Source organism: Lotus japonicus, chromosome 2 (assembly GCF_012489685.1).
Source record: "Lotus japonicus ecotype B-129 chromosome 2, LjGifu_v1.2".
Lineage (NCBI taxonomy): Eukaryota > Viridiplantae > Streptophyta > Magnoliopsida > Fabales > Fabaceae > Lotus > Lotus japonicus.
The window spans coordinates 5273851-5291884 of NC_080042.1; positions in this window are offsets into that span (position 1 = coordinate 5273851).

Below are 18034 nucleotides of genomic sequence, written 5' to 3' on the forward strand. Positions count from 1 at the left end.
CATTCTCCATGTTCAGTCTGAACAGTGGAAAAGCTTCAGAAGATCTGAAGTAAATCAAGCTCTGATAAGGACTCAGCTCACTTGAAGCTCTGTTGATCCAGACGTTCCGACAACCTAGAGACTCTGAAGGTTCAGAGGTTCTGATGGTGTAGAAGACTCTGATGATCCAGTAGCTGATGAGTGAAGACTCTGAAGTCCAGAAGCAACTGGCTCTGAAGACCATGTACTGATCCTCTGAAGTGAAGATCAGAAGGTACAAAGGTCAGAGGATCCAAGCTTCCCTCTGACTCTGGTCAATCAGCTTCACAAGTTCCAACACGAAGCGCTCCTCTGATCAGAAGTCTACGAGGTTAAGGTCAAGTCACTATCCAAAGTACAAAAGCAAAGTGTACTATCCTGACGACCTACCTAACATCCTCAGCCACAGCAGAAGCTGGAATTTCCAGAACTGCCCTCCAACGGTAGCATTTCCATGCAACGTTCAACCCTAATCCTTGGAGTATAAATAGAGGCTGAAGATTGAAAGAAGCGGCTAGAAGCATTTTACACACGCGCAAGAAATATTCAAATCCTTCTAAGCTTTCTTTCATCTTGAATTTCATTGTGTTTACTATAAGCTTTTCAGAAGCACTTTCTTTGTAAACAAGAACTTCATATACAGTTGTATAGTTTGCCTTTAGGAGATCAAGGTTGATCGGATCCTAGAGAAGACTAAGAGAGTGAATCTTAGTGTGAGCTAAGTCAGTGTATTGTTAGTCACTTGTAGGTTTCAAGTGCTGTTGTAACACATACCTGATTAGTGGATTGCCTTCATTCTAAGAAGGAAGAAATCACCTTAACGGGTGGACTGGATTAGCTTGAGTGATTTATCAAGTGAACCAGGATAAAATCCTTGTGTGCTTTTCTATCTCTTATCTTAAGCACTTCTTGAGTCACGAAAAGATTTGATAAAAATCTTAAGGAAGTTTTATTTGAAAACGTTATTCAAACCCCCCCCCCCCCTTTCTACCGTTTTTCATACCTTCAATTGGTATCAGAGCGCAAGTTCTGATTACCACACCTAACAGTGTTCAATGATCCGGGCCGGTGTGAAAAACAATGGCTACCACCAGTGAAACACAGAAATATGGATACAATGCAAAGCCTCCCATGTTCGACGGTCAGCTAGAGTAATGTTACATGCTAAGAAGATTCCACACCAGTTCTGGGCTGAAGCTATGAGTACTGCCTGTTACATACATAATAGAGTCACCATCAGGGCAGGGACATCCTCTATACAGTATGAGCTATGGAAAGGTAGAAAGTCATCTGTAAAATACTTTCACATATTTGGAAGTAAATGTTATATCCTTGCAGATCGTGATCCTAAGAGGAAGCTTGATCCTAGAAGTGATGAAGGAATTTTCATGGGGTATTCTATGAACAACAAAGCTTATAGAGTTTTTAACTCTCGCACAAGGACCATGATGGAATCTGTGAATGTGACTGTGGATGATGAACCAAGCAAGAAGGAAGAAGCAATTTTGAATGAAGATGATGATGGTGCTGATGTTCCAGCCGATGCTCCAGCAACCGCCCTCGACAATGAGTCAGAAACAAGTGCTGATGAAAAGGAAGACAAAGATATCACATCAAACAAAGCTCCATCAATCAGGGTTCAGAAGAATCATCCTCAAGAAAACATTATTGGTAATCTTCAAGAAGGGGTGACTACCAAATCCAGAAGTATGATTGCTCACAGTTGTTTCATCTCTAAGATAGAACCTAAGAATGTAAATGAAGCTCTCACTGATGAATACTGGATAAATGCTTTGCAAGAAGAGCTAGAGCAGTTCAGGAGAAATGAAGTGTGGGAGTTAGTGCCTAAGCCTGAAGAAGTAAACATCATTGGCACTAAGTGGATATTCAAGAACAAATCAGATGAAACTGGAACAGTCACAAGGAATAAAGCAAGGCTAGTGGCTCAAGGATATACTCAGATAGAAGGAGTTGATTTTGATGAAACCTTTGCTCCAGTAGCTAGACTGGAATCTATAAGACTCTTGTTAGGTGTTGCTTGTCTCTTGAAGTTTATACTTTATCAGATGGATGTGGAGAGTGCTTTTCATTGAGAGCAAATTCATAGAAGATCTGATTACGGCAGGATGCACAGAGGATCTGTCGACCATTGCGAGTGATGTCTTTACCTCCACATCTTTGAAGAAGATGGGGTTGATCAAGACAAAGGTTGCTCATGTTCATGAAGGCAGAACCACTGATACAGTATCCACAACACCTTGTCCCTCTGTATCTTTTCCTACTAATGTTGCTGACTCATCACCCTCCAATAACTCTGAATCTGTTCGCAAATTTGTTCAAATTGCGAAGGAAAAAGAGTCTTCCATTCCTGAGTACTACCACACTGTACCTAGCCCTAGGAGATACCCTGGACCTAGACCAGAACGTCTAGTTGACCCAGATCATCCTATACCAGTTGTCCCTCTGAATGCAACAGACCCTTTAGCTCAACCCATTCAACCTGAACCAAAAAACTCAGTCTCTAATCATTCCTCGGTTAGATCACCAAACCCTCAGGTTGAAACCTCTGAGCCTAACCTTGAGATCCATACTTCAAATGTCCAAACCTTAGATGTTGGTTCTCCTCAAGGTGCTTCTGAGGCCAATAGCAGCAACCACCCCACTTCTCCTGAAACCAATCTTTTCATCGTTCCCTATACCTACCTCAAGCCAAACTCCCTTCTTGAGTGCATCAGTGTCTTTAATCATGAAGCATCACTGATGATTCGCAATGTGCAAGGTCAGACTGACCTTAGTGAGAATTCTGACTCTGTTGCTGAAGAGTGGAATTGTCTGAGTGATTGGATAATTGCTCAAATTCCTATTATGATGAGTCATCTCACCGCGGAAAGGGATCAGAGGATTGAGGCTGCAAGGCCGCGTTTCAACAGAAGAGTGTCTCTGCATGAACAACAGGTGAGAGTTGAGTTCCTTGAAGCTGTTGAGGAAGCCAGAAGAAAGAAAGAACAAGCAGAAGAAGCTGCACGTCAAGAGGCTGCAAAAGTTGCAAATGCAAGGTTAGAAGCTGAAAGGTTATAAGCTGAAGCTGAAGCTCTCAGATGTCAAGCCCTTGCACCAGTGCCTTTCACACATGCTGATTCTCAATCCACTCAAGCTCCTCACTCTGCTCAGAATGTTCCCTCTGCTTCTTCTCAGCCAAGTTCTTCCAGACTTGACATTTTGGAACAACGTCTCAATTCTCATGAGACTCTCCTGATCGACATGAATCGAGCTCTTCAACAACTTCTGCGTCGCACTACCAAGCCCTAGTTCTTAGGATTTCTTTCGTTTTTCTTCCTTAATTTATTTTACTTTTTATTTATTGTTTTCCTAACTTTAAGATACTTGCATTATGTGTTATACTTGTTTATTCCTTGTTTCTTATTGCATCATTTATGACATATGTTTGCAAAACCCTCTTTATTCATATATAATCTAATCATTACATCATACATTTCCCTATCTAGAATGGAGGATCCTCCCTCATTCTTCTGCGCTCCTGGCGCTGCTCCACTCTTTCCCCCTCCAGACGATCCAGTGTATATTCTATGTTGCCGAGCTTGATGCTCAGCTCATTCTTCTCCAGACTATCCTCTATCGTCTTGACTCTCCTTTCTATTATTTCCTTCTCCTTCAGCAGATTCAGCTCAAGCTGGCACAGCTCCTGAATCTCCTCCACGAAGTAGAGGAATTCTTTCAGATTTTTCTCCAACTCTGGACCAAGATCCTCTTCCAGCAGTGTCTTCGTCAGCTCTTGTATGGTTCTTGTACCATCAGGGTGTCTACTATTGAGGAACATATCTTCCTCGAAAGCTTTCCTTCTAAGCTCTTCTAATGCAATCACGTATGATGCTATTTTCTGATACTTGGAATTGATCGAGTTGTGAAGCTTACCTTGCTCCTAATCGCCTTATATAAGCTTCATTTTCTCTCTGGAAGTTATTGCTCCTACAGTTTCTCGAGGTTAAGTCCTTGGTAACTGAAGCTTCTCTTTACTCCCGTGGCCGGTGGTAAACGTTCTACATTCGCATTAATACCTTTCTTTAATTCACCTATTTCTCCTTCATGCATTTTTTATTTTTTTTTAACTTAGACCTTCTCTAAGGGGGAGTACCTTGTACTTCAAGCTAAGTTTTTCACACCCCAATCTTTTTGCTTATAACAAAAAGGGGGAGTACAACCCAGTTTTTGATGTGTAAGCTGTGTTAGTGTGATTTATTTTTATTTTGGAGAATTTAAGAGTTCTGTAACACCCCGATTTCGGTGGCGTCACTTTAGTAACCGAAAAGAAAGTTTAAGCGGAAAAACGTGAATATTTTTTTTTCTCGATAATACAAAATTAAAACTGAAAGAAATAGAGCTTGACAACAGAAGATAACAGAGCTCATATACAATAATAATTACAGCCCCCGCTGTAAGTAGTAAACCACGTCACGAGTAACCCTCCAGTGACGGACAGCAAAAGAGAGTAACGCCCGAAGGCAAAAGGTACAATCCAAAAGGAAAGGTTAAGTGTCCGCAACACAAACCCTCAAAACGAGAATAAGTCAGCCCAGATGGCCTAAAACAAGACGCCCTAGTCCAACCAACTCTCTGTGATTTCCGTAAAGAGAACCACAAGAAAAGCTAAAGGTCGGGGACCTACCCTGCCCAAAACGAAAGACTGAACATCAGAGCCAAGACGCTACTCCTACACTAATCCCAACTATGCATCCCCAAAATCGTCGTCTGAATCTAAATCCAAGACGACTATGTCGATGACTGCATCGGTCTCCACAGCTGGTCGAGCGGGTTCTGCACCCGATCCCAAGTCTATAGCAGCCGCGACAGTGGGTGAACTAGTGCCTGAAGAAGTCCCTCCCACAGGCACCTCCTCTGAGGGGTACTCGTCGTCCGAAGGCGACGGTGGTGGTGGCACTCCCAGTCCAGGTCCGCAGTGTACACCCGGTGGCAAGTTGAAGCTGATAGTGTAGTGCCTCCAGACTCCGTGCGTCAGGCTTGGCATCCGGTCAATGCGATCCTCCATTATTCGCCCTGAATAGATAGCTCGGTGGCCGGCGGGGTCGACCACCCATGAGCTTGGGGTGTCTTGGTCCAACATCTCAAACCTGGTCCCCCCCCGAAGGGACGACCGTCTCGTACCAGTCCGCCATACTCAACTGACAATGGCGTAGTCCGCCCAAACACACACAGAAGACGCGAGGGTCAACTCCAAAGAATTATATAAATAATAAAACCAGATATATAGGGTAATAATTATTTAGCCTCTCAGGCTTATACGTTTAGGGATAACATCCTAGGGTTGCATATATCACAATGAATATAAAGATCATAATAACAATTAGCATGCCTCAAGTAGGATAAACAGGTACCAATCACACTCAGCAACTAAGTCAGCATGTATGTTGCATGAAATGCAATGCTGGGTAACAAAATGCATTCCGGAAGAAGGATGGACACCATCGAGTCAGCCCTAACACCGGCCAAAGTGGGACCATTCCGCTCGGGCGCCTCTTACACCACACAAAAGTAGTCAGATCAGCAGTGAACCCGTAGGTCTGCCATTCCGTCTGCTACTAAGGACCACCGTAGTGTCCTAAATATGGAAATCCGGGTCTTATGACCATTTTGGAATCCACCGAGGTCCGGTAATCCGCCGTGTATTAACCTCAAAATGAGTGCATGAATGCAAGTGATTAGCCAAACAACGTCTCCGACCTCACTCGACACGTCGTCACGTGTTCTAGCTAACTTATTGTCTCTAAAAAGCCTACCCTAAGGCAAACGTCGATTCTGCGACAAAATGAATTAATCAAAAGAAGAAGAATGTACTTTGGAACTCATGGTTCCCGACTAAACTTTAGATAGCCAATCAATAAACTGCTCATCGAGCGAAAAGGTACCGAAGTACTTGGAAACTTATAGTCTCCGGCTAAACTTTAGATAGCCAAACATTAAACTGCTCATCGAGCGAAAAAGTATAAGCATACTCGGAAACTTGTAAGTTTCCTCAAGACTTGGACTCGACGACACTTCTCATTTTTCAAAACTAATATTCGAGCCCTAAACTTTCGTCTGAGACTTTTATCATTATATTAAGGGTTTTGAGGTTGTTTAATACATTATGGAGGTTCATTATGAAATTGTTTAAGTTTCGTCTCTAATCCTATTAGTTTCAAAGATCCCATAATTCCAATGATTCCCTGGAGAAGGTCTCAAAACAAAAGGTCCATCATCACCCAAGTAATGGCCCGAGAAGTTCCCAGGTAAGCTGGCCAGGCACAATGCCTCATTAAAAGCCCTTCTTGCCTTAGACAGAACAACCCAAGTTCTTACGTGAATTCAAATGGGGTTTTTCCAATAACATTTTCAAGCTCATTTTCCTTTGAGAAGGTCTCGATCCATAAAACAATAATAGGGTACGAACCTCGGTCCGTCCCATCAAACTTTCCCAAAATCTCAAAATAAAATCGGCATGACATGCCCGTTATCCTCACTCTAAAGCATAACAGATATAAGTGGAGTAACATAAATAAATCAGCTCAATCAATAAACATAAACAGCATATTCCAACACATCCTAGATTAACCATTTAGCACATAACATGTGAATCATTTAGCACACAATATCATGGCATCAAGTACTCAACAAGATCGGCCGAAGCCTCAGAAATCATTTCAGGCAATTAGCAATTAAGTGCATAACACATAAATCAAGTCGAATTCGTCGACACCTAAAGCATTAGCTAGTAATTCAGAGAGTAGCCCTCACCTGTTGATTTTCCAGCTCGCTCGTTGAACTTTCCTTCACGATCTTCCTCCTCAAGTCCTCCGAATTCCTCAAACGAGCCTTAAAGAAATTTCACAGAAATCAATCACAATGAGTCAGAAACTCAGCAAACAATAAGTCCTAGGGTCACACGGAACACTACAACTCCGTGGTACGCCAATCTAACGCGTTAGGAAGGGTTTTCGAAAAAGTCGGATTTCCTCCCCCCCTTGGTATAGCTCTCGGCCACTTTTCCTAATTGGGAGGGTCGATTTTTCTTCGATCAAACTTGGTTCCTAGGTTATCATAAGTCGTAACTAAGGCGGATCTAAGCTCGGAAAAATTTTCGGATCGAAAACTGACATAGGGGTAGTTTGGTCATTATTTTAAACTCAGAATTTCAAAACTGGATTTTTGAAAAACAAATTGGATGGAGACGTCAACAACGACGTTTATGACAACTAATCCTACTAGCACTAAGCCAAGTCGAGAGTTCTAAGCTAAAAGATTGAGACTTTGCCCCAAAATGGGTATTTGAGGTAGAATTGATTCCGGCGACATTACGAAAAAACTAATCCGACAGAAGTGCTCCTGAGCACGTAGGGAAGATGTTTAGACCAAGAAATCAAGCTATTTGGACAATTTTCCAAAAACCTCAAAACTTTGGACACATAAAGACTTAGGAGAAGTCGACAGAAACGACGATCAGAAGAGAGATATAGTTTATCTACCTCAAGGTCTTCGATTAGCAACGATCGGTGAAGCAAACGGGCAAGAATTCGCGAAGATCAACTTCCTCCTCTTCTCCTCTCTTGGCCGCGGTTTTGGGGAAAGAAATGGGTGAGTTTTGCAAAATTTTCATTTTCTAGCTTATAACCTATATATAGTGAAGGAAATGGAGATATTTTGCAAAGTTTGGATAAGGATGCATTGGTGGATGGATAAGGATGGATAGATATTTTTGAGAAGATATTTTGGTAAAGATATTTTGTAAAGATATTTTGTAGAGATTAGATAAGGATGAGTAGATATTTATCAAGGATCGGATAAGGTTGAATAGATATTTATCAGAAATTGGATAAGAACGAATAGATATTTATCAAAGATTGGATAAGAACGAATAGATATTTATCAAAGATTGGATAAGAACGAATAGATATTTATCAAAGATTGGATAAGAATGAATAGATATTTATCAAAGACTGGATAAGAACGAATAGATATTTTAGGGAGATATTTTGAGAAGATATTTTGTAAACCGGTACAGATTAGTTTAGATACCGGAGGATTTAACTCATAGAGTTAAAATAAAAATATAAGAATGATTCCTATTTTTCCGGCTTCATTCTCCGTGAGTTCTAAGATAGGTTTTGGCGACAGAATTCCAAAACTCAACAGAGGTTTCCTTGTATTTTAGGTGACTAACGCAAAGTCGGTGTAAAACTATTTTACCCGATAAGTTACTTTTTGCAGTGGATGTCGGATGAGAAAACTTCCTTCTGAAGAAAGATTAGAAATAACGAGAGAAATAGGCGAACGCGGGTGGAATCTTCATTTGAAGCTCCGAATAGAAAAAGTCTTCATCGTCCGTCGATCTTAGGTTTCTCGAACTATCAGGGATTCCGTTTCGGCAAACTTCCGAGAATTGGAATTTGACGTTCGTACGTTCCAGGGTTTCGCGTCGAAATACTTGTTTATAGACGAATAAGAGAAATTCTAATATTTCTCTGAGGTTTTTTTTTGGAATTAGTTTCCATCGTGTCCTAAAGTATAAATTAACTATTCACTAGGGTCTTCGACCTAAGATTAGGCGAACGTTAGTCGTGCTATAACTTTTATCGGTTTTGATATAATCCTTGGACTTTTCCTGAACCTTCTCTTTCATAAATTTATTTCATCCAATAAACTCTTGTATTTTATTCCCTTATCCAAAACTTAAAAACTTGGGTCTTACATTACTACCCTCCAAAAAGAAAGTTTCGACCTCGAAACTTATGGTTCAGTAAAAATTCCGGATACTGTCCCTCGATCTGTTCCTTAAGCTCCCATGTAGCATCGCCTATGTCCTTGTTCCAAATGATTGTCACCATTGCTAATTGGCGGCGCTTTTCGAAAGACAGTTCATCTTTCAGCTCTATGTCATCCGGCTCGACCCCTCGTGTCGGGTCTATGTTGGAAATAGTATTGGTTGGCACTCTGTGCAATCGCACAGCCTTAACCACTTGCTCATTTACTTTCGTTCGTCCGATATTCTGCTTAAACCCAGTACACCTCCGCCATTCCAGAGTGGATGTTCAACCTGTCCTCGTGATCTTTACTCATGATTCGAAACTTAACTCGATCGCTCTATATCTCATAGACGAACTTATTCCCTTGGAGTCTACCAATCTCTTAACGTCAGTTCCAACTTCGTAACTATCCTCATTCGCACCATGAAATCAATATTCTACTTATTCATCATTCAAATTAAAACTCGACTTGAGTCTTAATACCTTGTGCATCGCTAGACCCAATCCCTTTTAACATCCATTCATCAGCAACTTATAAGCTAATCACCATCTTAATATCTTACAATCCATTATTGTCATCTCCCCTTTTTCGAGACTTCCCTTACTTGAACCATAAAACCAACCTTCACTTATTCACAAACCACTTTACACTTACCTAAAATCCTTAACACTTCCCCCAAATCCGAACTTATTCCCTAGAAGATCAAATCATAATTGTACCTCAGGAAACTTAACTAGTCATTTTATCATCCTATCTCTCAACATTCTGAGGTTTAACTACAATCGTTAATGCTAACACCACTAAATATCTTATTTGTACATGATTTTCACCTCCCAAGGTCAATCTTAACCCTAAGATCCTCATTCAACTTAGTAAAAATCACTTGCTAACCCCAGCATGTAACATCGGAATCCATAACCAAGTTCCATTCACTCTTAGACTCTAAGAAATTTGTCCACATATAACAACCTCAAGTATTCATCTTCATACTAACTCATTATTTCCGTAACTAGATCGTCCTCCAATTAATCTGATTCTTAGTCTCTTGATCAAAACCTGACAAACCTTGAGTCCTACGCACTTAAGACAAGAATTCATAGACTTAGAACCTAAACTTTCACCAAGTTTGGACCTCCAATGTCTTTTAATTCTTCAATACTTCTTAAATGAATATCCATTTCTTAAAACTATAACTCCTTCCCAAAGGAAATCAATTGCTTAACAAGAACTTTACTTCCCAACTCAACTAATCCTCGATCCAATCAAATTAATCTTACCAATCCATCTATCAAAGTCCATTGCCAGTTCTGATTCCGAATATCACCCCCTCAATATTCAGTTGATCAGGCCTAATTCATCGAAGGTGAAGATTTAGAAAAACCCACTGGAACAGTCAATGAGTTCCTATCATCCAGTAGTCACAAAGATCTTGATATTAAATCCCCAATGATGCCGCTACGAAACTACACACTCTCGACATCATACGTATACTATCCATACGGAATCTCTCTGAGGTTCATCCTTCAGCTTCTAGCTTCTTGTTAAACGCATCGGTGCAAGACTACTTTCTAGGCTTAACGTGTTATTCTAAACCTCGTGTAACTTCTATAGTTTAAACACGAGCAACGGTCAAATAAAATATTATTAGGCGTAATAACTATAAAGTCAAAGCTCGACAGTAAGGGCAAGTTAGGTGTGTTGCACGTTCTACGAGAGTAATGAAGCGTATTATACTAGAATGAGAAAGAATAGTTAGAAGGTTACCATCGTTTGTGCGCTCTCCTCTGACTAGTCGACCAGCTCCCTCGCCGCACGAGACATAGACTCCTCCCCGTGCAGCAGGATGTCTTCCTCTTACCGTAGGCACAGATGGCTCAACCCTGGTTACATTGCAATCCTTGGCTTGATGCCCCGGGCGATTGCAGTTGAAACATAGAGGTCTCCCGTCTGGACACTTGTTAGAGTGGTGCCCCACCTTCTTGCACCTGTAACACGTTACTTGCTTCCTCGCCCCTTTAGATTTGGCAGGAAGTTTACCCTTCATCTTGTTGTCAGACGGTCCCGCTTGGAACGTCCTACAGTTCACGGCCAAGTGCCCTATCTGGTTGCAATTAAAACATCGAGGCCCTTGGTCCAGACATGCATTAGCATAGTGTCCATTCTTTCCACACCTGAAACATGTCACCTCAGGATGTGCTGATTGGCTTCCTGCCCCTGGAGTGGCAGTAGTCGAAGACTTAAAAGATCTTGGGGTAAAACCCCTCTCCTTCGGATGCTGATACGGCCCCAACTGACGGTACTCCTGAGAACCTGACCTCACTGGTCCTCCAGTTCCATCTCGGTCCAACCTACTTTGCTGGTACTTGGACGCCTCGATTAGCGGTTGAGGTTGCTCACGTGCCGCCTCCTCAGCGCGTCTGTAAGCATCCTCAGCAGCCTGATTCATCATTGCCTCAATCATGGTAGCTATTGCCTTCGCCATACGGTCAGGGCTTACCATCCTATGCTTAGTCAAACAAACAGTTAGTACTCATCATAAGATAGTCTCTGGCACAACTATACAATATGATCGAGCAATAACTTCAATCAATTCTAAGCGAAAAATCGCTTGGCAGACAATCAATTTTTACTCTTTGCAGAGTCACACAACCTAGCACAGAAGACTTATTCCCCAAAGACTCCCGAAAGACTCGACAAGCTCTGATACCACAATTGTAACACCCCGATTTCGGTGGCGTCACTTTAGTAACCGAAAAGAAAGTTTAAGCGGAAAAACGTGAATATTTTTTTTTCTCGATAATACAAAATTAAAACTGAAAGAAATAGAGCTTGACAACAGAAGATAACAGAGCTCATATACAATAATAATTACAGCCCCCGCTGTAAGTAGTAAACCACGTCACGAGTAACCCTCCAGTGACGGACAGCAAAAGAGAGTAACGCCCGAAGGCAAAAGGTACAATCCAAAAGGAAAGGTTAAGTGTCCGCAACACAAACCCTCAAAACGAGAATAAGTCAGCCCAGATGGCCTAAAACAAGACCCCCTAGTCCAACCAACTCTCTGTGATTTCCGTAAAGAGAACCACAAGAAAAGCTAAAGGTCGGGGACCTACCCTGCCCAAAACGAAAGACTGAACATCATAGCCAAGACGCTACTCCTACACTAATCCCAACTATGCATCCCCAAGATCGTCGTCTGAATCTAAATCCAAGACGACTATGTCGATGACTGCATCGGTCTCCACAGCTGGTCGAGCGGGTTCTGCACCCGATCCCAAGTCTATAGCAGCCGCGACAGTGGGTGAACTAGTGCCTGAAGAAGTCCCTCCCACAGGCACCTCCTCTGAGGGGTACTCGTCGTCCGAAGGCGACGGTGGTGGTGGCACTCCCAGTCCAGGTCCGCAGTGTACACCCGGTGGCAAGTTGAAGCTGATAGTGTAGTGCCTCCAGACTCCGTGCGTCAGGCTTGGCATCCGGTCAATGCGATCCTCCATTATTCGCCCTGAATAGATAGCTCGGTGGCCGGCGGGGTCGACCACCCATGAGCTTGGGGTGTCTTGGTCCAACATCTCAAACCTGGTCCCCCCCCCCGAAGGGACGACCGTCTCGTACCAGTCCGCCATACTCAACTGACAATGGCGTAGTCCGCCCAAACACACACAGAAGACGCGAGGGTCAACTCCAAAGAATTATATAAATAATAAAACCAGATATATAGGGTAATAATTATTTAGCCTCTCAGACTTATACGTTTAGGGATAACATCCTAGGGTTGCATATATCACAATGAATATAAAGATCATAATAACAATTAGCATGCCTCAAGTAGGATAAACAGGTACCAATCACACTCAGCAACTAAGTCAGCATGTATGTTGCATGAAATGCAATGCTGGGTAACAAAATGCATTCCGGAAGAAGGATGGACACCATCGAGTCAGCCCTAACACCGGCCAAAGTGGGACCATTCCGCTCGAGCGCCTCTTACACCACACAAAAGTAGTCAGATCAGCAGTGAACCCGTAGGTCTGCCATTCCGTCTGCTACTAAGGACCACCGTAGTGTCCTAAATATGGAAATCCGGGTCTTATGACCATTTTGGAATCCACCGAGGTCCGGTAATCCGCCGTGTATTAACCTCAAAATGAGTGCATGAATGCAAGTGATTAGCCAAACAACGTCTCCAACCTCACTCGACACGTCGTCACGTGTTCTAGCTAACTTATTGTCTCTAAAAAGCCTACCCTAAGGCAAACGTCGATTCTGCGACAAAATGAATTAATCAAAAGAAGAAGAATGTACTTTGGAACTCATGGTTCCCGACTAAACTTTAGATAGCCAATCAATAAACTGCTCATCGAGCGAAAAGGTACCGAAGTACTTGGAAACTTATAGTCTCCGGCTAAACTTTAGATAGCCAAACATTAAACTGCTCATCGAGCGAAAAAGTATAAGCATACTCGGAAACTTGTAAGTTTCCTCAAGACTTGGACTCGACGACACTTCTCATTTTTCAAAACTAATATTCGAGCCCTAAACTTTCGTCTGAGTCTTTTATCATTATATTAAGGGTTTTGAGGTTGTTTAATACATTATGGAGGTTCATTATGAAATTGTTTAAGTTTCGTCTCTAATCCTATTAGTTTCAAAGATCCCATAATTCCAATGATTCCCTGGAGAAGGTCTCAAAACAAAAGGTCCATCATCACCCAAGTAATGGCCCGAGAAGTTCCCAGGTAAGCTGGCCAGGCACAATGCCTCATTAAAAGCCCTTCTTGCCTTAGACAGAACAACCCAAGTTCTTACGTGAATTCAAATGGGGTTTTTCCAATAACATTTTCAAGCTCATTTTCCTTTGAGAAGGTCTCGATCCATAAAACAATAATAGGGTACGAACCTCGGTCCGTCCCATCAAACTTTCCCAAAATCTCAAAATAAAATCGGCATGACATGCCCGTTATCCTCACTCTAAAGCATAACAGATATAAGTGGAGTAACATAAATAAATCAGCTCAATCAATAAACATAAACAGCATATTCCAACACATCCTAGATTAACCATTTAGCACATAACATGTGAATCATTTAGCACACAATATCATGGCATCAAGTACTCAACAAGATCGGCCGAAGCCTCAGAAATCATTTCAGGCAATTAGCAATTAAGTGCATAACACATAAATCAAGTCGAATTCGTCGACACCTAAAGCATTAGCTAGTAATTCAGAGAGTAGCCCTCACCTGTTGATTTTCCAGCTCGCTCCTTGAACTTTCCTTCACGATCTTCCTCCTCAAGTCCTCCGAATTCCTCAAACGAGCCTTAAAGAAATTTCACAGAAATCAATCACAATGAGTCAGAAACTCAGCAAACAATAAGTCCTAGGGTCACACGGAACACTACAACTCCGTGGTACGCCAATCTAACGCGTTAGGACAAGTTTTCGAAAAAGTCGGATTTCCTCCCCCCCTTGGTATAGCTCTCGGCCACTTTTCCTAATTGGGAGGGTCGATTTTTCTTCGATCAAACTTGGTTCCTAGGTTATCATAAGTCGTAACTAAGGCGGATCTAAGCTCGGAAAAATTTTCGGATCGAAAACTGACATAGGGGTAGTTTGGTCATTATTTTAAACTCAGAATTTCAAAACTGGATTTTTGAAAAACAAATTGGATGGAGACGTCAACAACGACGTTTATGACAACTAATCCTACTAGCACTAAGCCAAGTCGAGAGTTCTAAGCTAAAAGATTGAGACTTTTCCCCAAAATGGGTATTTGAGGTAGAATTGATTCCGGCGACATTACGAAAAAACTAATCCGACAGAAGTGCTTCTGAGCACGTAGGGAAGATGTTTAGACAAAGAAATCAAGCTATTTGGACAATTTTCCAAAAACCTCAAAACTTTGGACACATAAAGACTTAGGAGAAGTCGACAGAAACGACGATCAGAAGAGAGATATAGTTTATCTACCTCAAGGTCTTCGATTAGCAACGATCGGTGAAGCAAACGGGCAAGAATTCGCGAAGATCAACTTCCTCCTCTTCTCCTCTCTTGGCCGCGGTTTTGGGGAAAGAAATGGGTGAGTTTTGCAAAATTTTCATTTTCTAGCTTATAACCTATATATAGTGAAGGAAATGGAGATATTTTGCAAAGTTTGGATAAGGATGCATTGGTGGATGGATAAGGATGGATAGATATTTTTGAGAAGATATTTTGGTAAAGATATTTTGTAAAGATATTTTGTAGAGATTAGATAAGGATGAGTAGATATTTATCAAGGATCGGATAAGGTTGAATAGATATTTATCAGAAATTGGATAAGAACGAATAGATATTTATCAAAGATTGGATAAGAACGAATAGATATTTATCAAAGATTGGATAAGAACGAATAGATATTTATCAAAGATTGGATAAGAATGAATAGATATTTATCAAAGACTGGATAAGAACGAATAGATATTTTAGGGAGATATTTTGAGAAGATATTTTGTAAACCGGTACAGATTAGTTTAGATACCGGAGGATTTAACTCATAGAGTTAAAATAAAAATATAAGAATGATTCCTATTTTTCCGGCTTCATTCTCCGTGAGTTCTAAGATAGGTTTTGGCGACAGAATTCCAAAACTCAACAGAGGTTTCCTTGTATTTTAGGTGACTAACGCAAAGTCGGTGTAAAACTATTTTACCCGATAAGTTACTTTTTGCAGTGGATGTCGGATGAGAAAACTTCCTTCTGAAGAAAGATTAGAAATAACGAGAGAAATAGGCGAACGCGGGTGGAATCTTCATTTGAAGCTCCGAATAGAAAAAGTCTTCATCGTCCGTCGATCTTAGGTTTCTCGAACTATCAGGGATTCCGTTTCGGCAAACTTCCGAGAATTGGAATTTGACGTTCGTACGTTCCAGGGTTTCGCGTCGAAATACTTGTTTATAGACGAATAAGAGAAATTCTAATATTTCTTTGAGGTTTTTTTTTGGAATTAGTTTCCATCGTGTCCTAAAGTATAAATTAACTATTCACTAGGGTCTTCGACCTAAGATTAGGCGAACGTTAGTCGTGCTATAACTTTTATCGGTTTTGATATAATCCTTGGACTTTTCCTGAACCTTCTCTTTCATAAATTTATTTCATCCAATAAACTCTTGTATTTTATTCCCTTATCCAAAACTTAAAAACTTGGGTCTTACAAGTTCCATCTTTATGACCATAGATGTGTCACTGGGCAAATACAAGGAATACATTTCACTTCTTCTGAAGTGATATTAGTTTGACTCTGATACCCTATTCGTGACTCTGAATACCTATGCGCTCTGAATATTCCAATTCATCTATGTCATGCAATTTCACTCTGAACTCTTATATTTTTTTTAGCTCAGAATCTAGACATTACTAACGTTTTCATTAAGTCTTAGATTCAGGGGGAGCTAAGCTCAGAATCAAGCAGTGACTTGAATTCAGAATGAGCCAAAATAAACCATTCACATCAGGATAAGTCTTATTCTATTTCTCTAAACTCTGAGTGAATTCAGTTTATTATTTAAGAATTGTTCATCAAAATACTTAGTTTTGTCATCATCAAAAAGGGGGAGATTGTAAGATCAAGTTTTGATCTAGTAGTACAACTCTATGTTTTGATGATTACAAGTTAACCTTTTAGTATGAACAATTATGGTACTCTAACGTGTTTTCTGAGTGTGCTCTTAACAGGCTCTAACCTTGACACAAACTCACACAAATCAGAAGCACTGTGCTTAAAGAGTGATCCTAGCAACGCTTTCGCAATCTCTATGTTCAGTCTGAACAGTAGAAAAGCTTCAGAAGATCTGAAGTAAATCAAGCTCTGATAAGGACTCAGCTCACTTGAAGTTCTGATGATCCAGACGTTCTGACAACCTAGACACTCTGAAGGTTCAGATGTTCTGATGGTGTAGAAGACTCTGAAGATCCAGAAGCTGAAAAGTGGAGACTCTAAAGTCCAGAAGCAGAATGGCTCTGAAGACCAAGTACTTCGCTCTGAGTTCAGAATCAGAAGATACAACGGTCAGAGGATCCATGCTTCCCTCTGACTCTGATCAACAAGCTTCACAAGTTCCAACACGAAGCTTTCCTCTGATCAGAAGTCTACAAGGGTAAAGGTCAAGTCACTATCCAAAGTACAAAAGCAGTTGTACTATCCTGACGACCTAACCTAACTTTCTCAGCCACAGCAGAAGTTGGAAATTCCAAATCTGCCCCTCCAACGGTAGCATTCCCATGCAGCGTTCAAACCCTAATCCTTGGAGTATAAATAGAGGCTGAAGATTGAAAGATGCGGTTGGAAGAATCTCATACGCGCAAGCTATATTCAAACTTTCTAAGCATTCTTTCATCTTGAATTCATTGTGTTTACTACAAGCTTTTTAGAAGCAATCTCTTTGTAAACAATACTTTCTTAAACAGTTGTTTAGTTTACCTTTAGGAGATCAAGGTTGATCGGATCCTAGAGAAGACTAAGAGAGTGAATCTTAGTGTGAGCTAAGTCAGTGTATTGTTAGTCACTTGTAGGTTTCAAGTGTAGTTGTAACATTTACCTGATTAGTGGGTTGCCTTTATCATAAGAAGGAAGAAATCACCTTCACGGGTGGACTGGATTAGCTTGAGCTTTTATCTCAAGTGAACCAGGATAAAATACTTGCTTGCTCCTTCTTATATTCTTTTGCACCTAGTTCTTATCTTTAAGTTTGCCAAAAGTTCAAAGAGGGAAACGTTTATCAAAAGCTCTATTCAAACCCCCCCTTTCTAGTGTTTTTCGCACCTTCAAATTATCCTAACTATATACAAGTAGGTAACGTGATTACAGGGACATATAAAAGGTAAATACTGTTTTGATTCTAAACTGACTGATATCCCTTAATCTATGGGATATTACAGCTAATTACACCTATGCTGAATGTCAAATATTTATGTCCTCACACCAACAGTACTTACTGCTGAAGATAGTAAGTCTATCAAACAGATTTACTCTGATGATGTCTGTCCTTTTGTCTTTATTAGGACCATTTTCTTAATCTTGCAAGTAATTCAATATATTATGCTAATAATGTAGCTAAGATACTAGTTGGAGCTGCTGGAATCTTTGTTTCAAATCACTGAGCTTGCCAACTTGACTATGTCCCTGCAACTATTATGGGTTTGGATGAGGTATTGCATTTTGT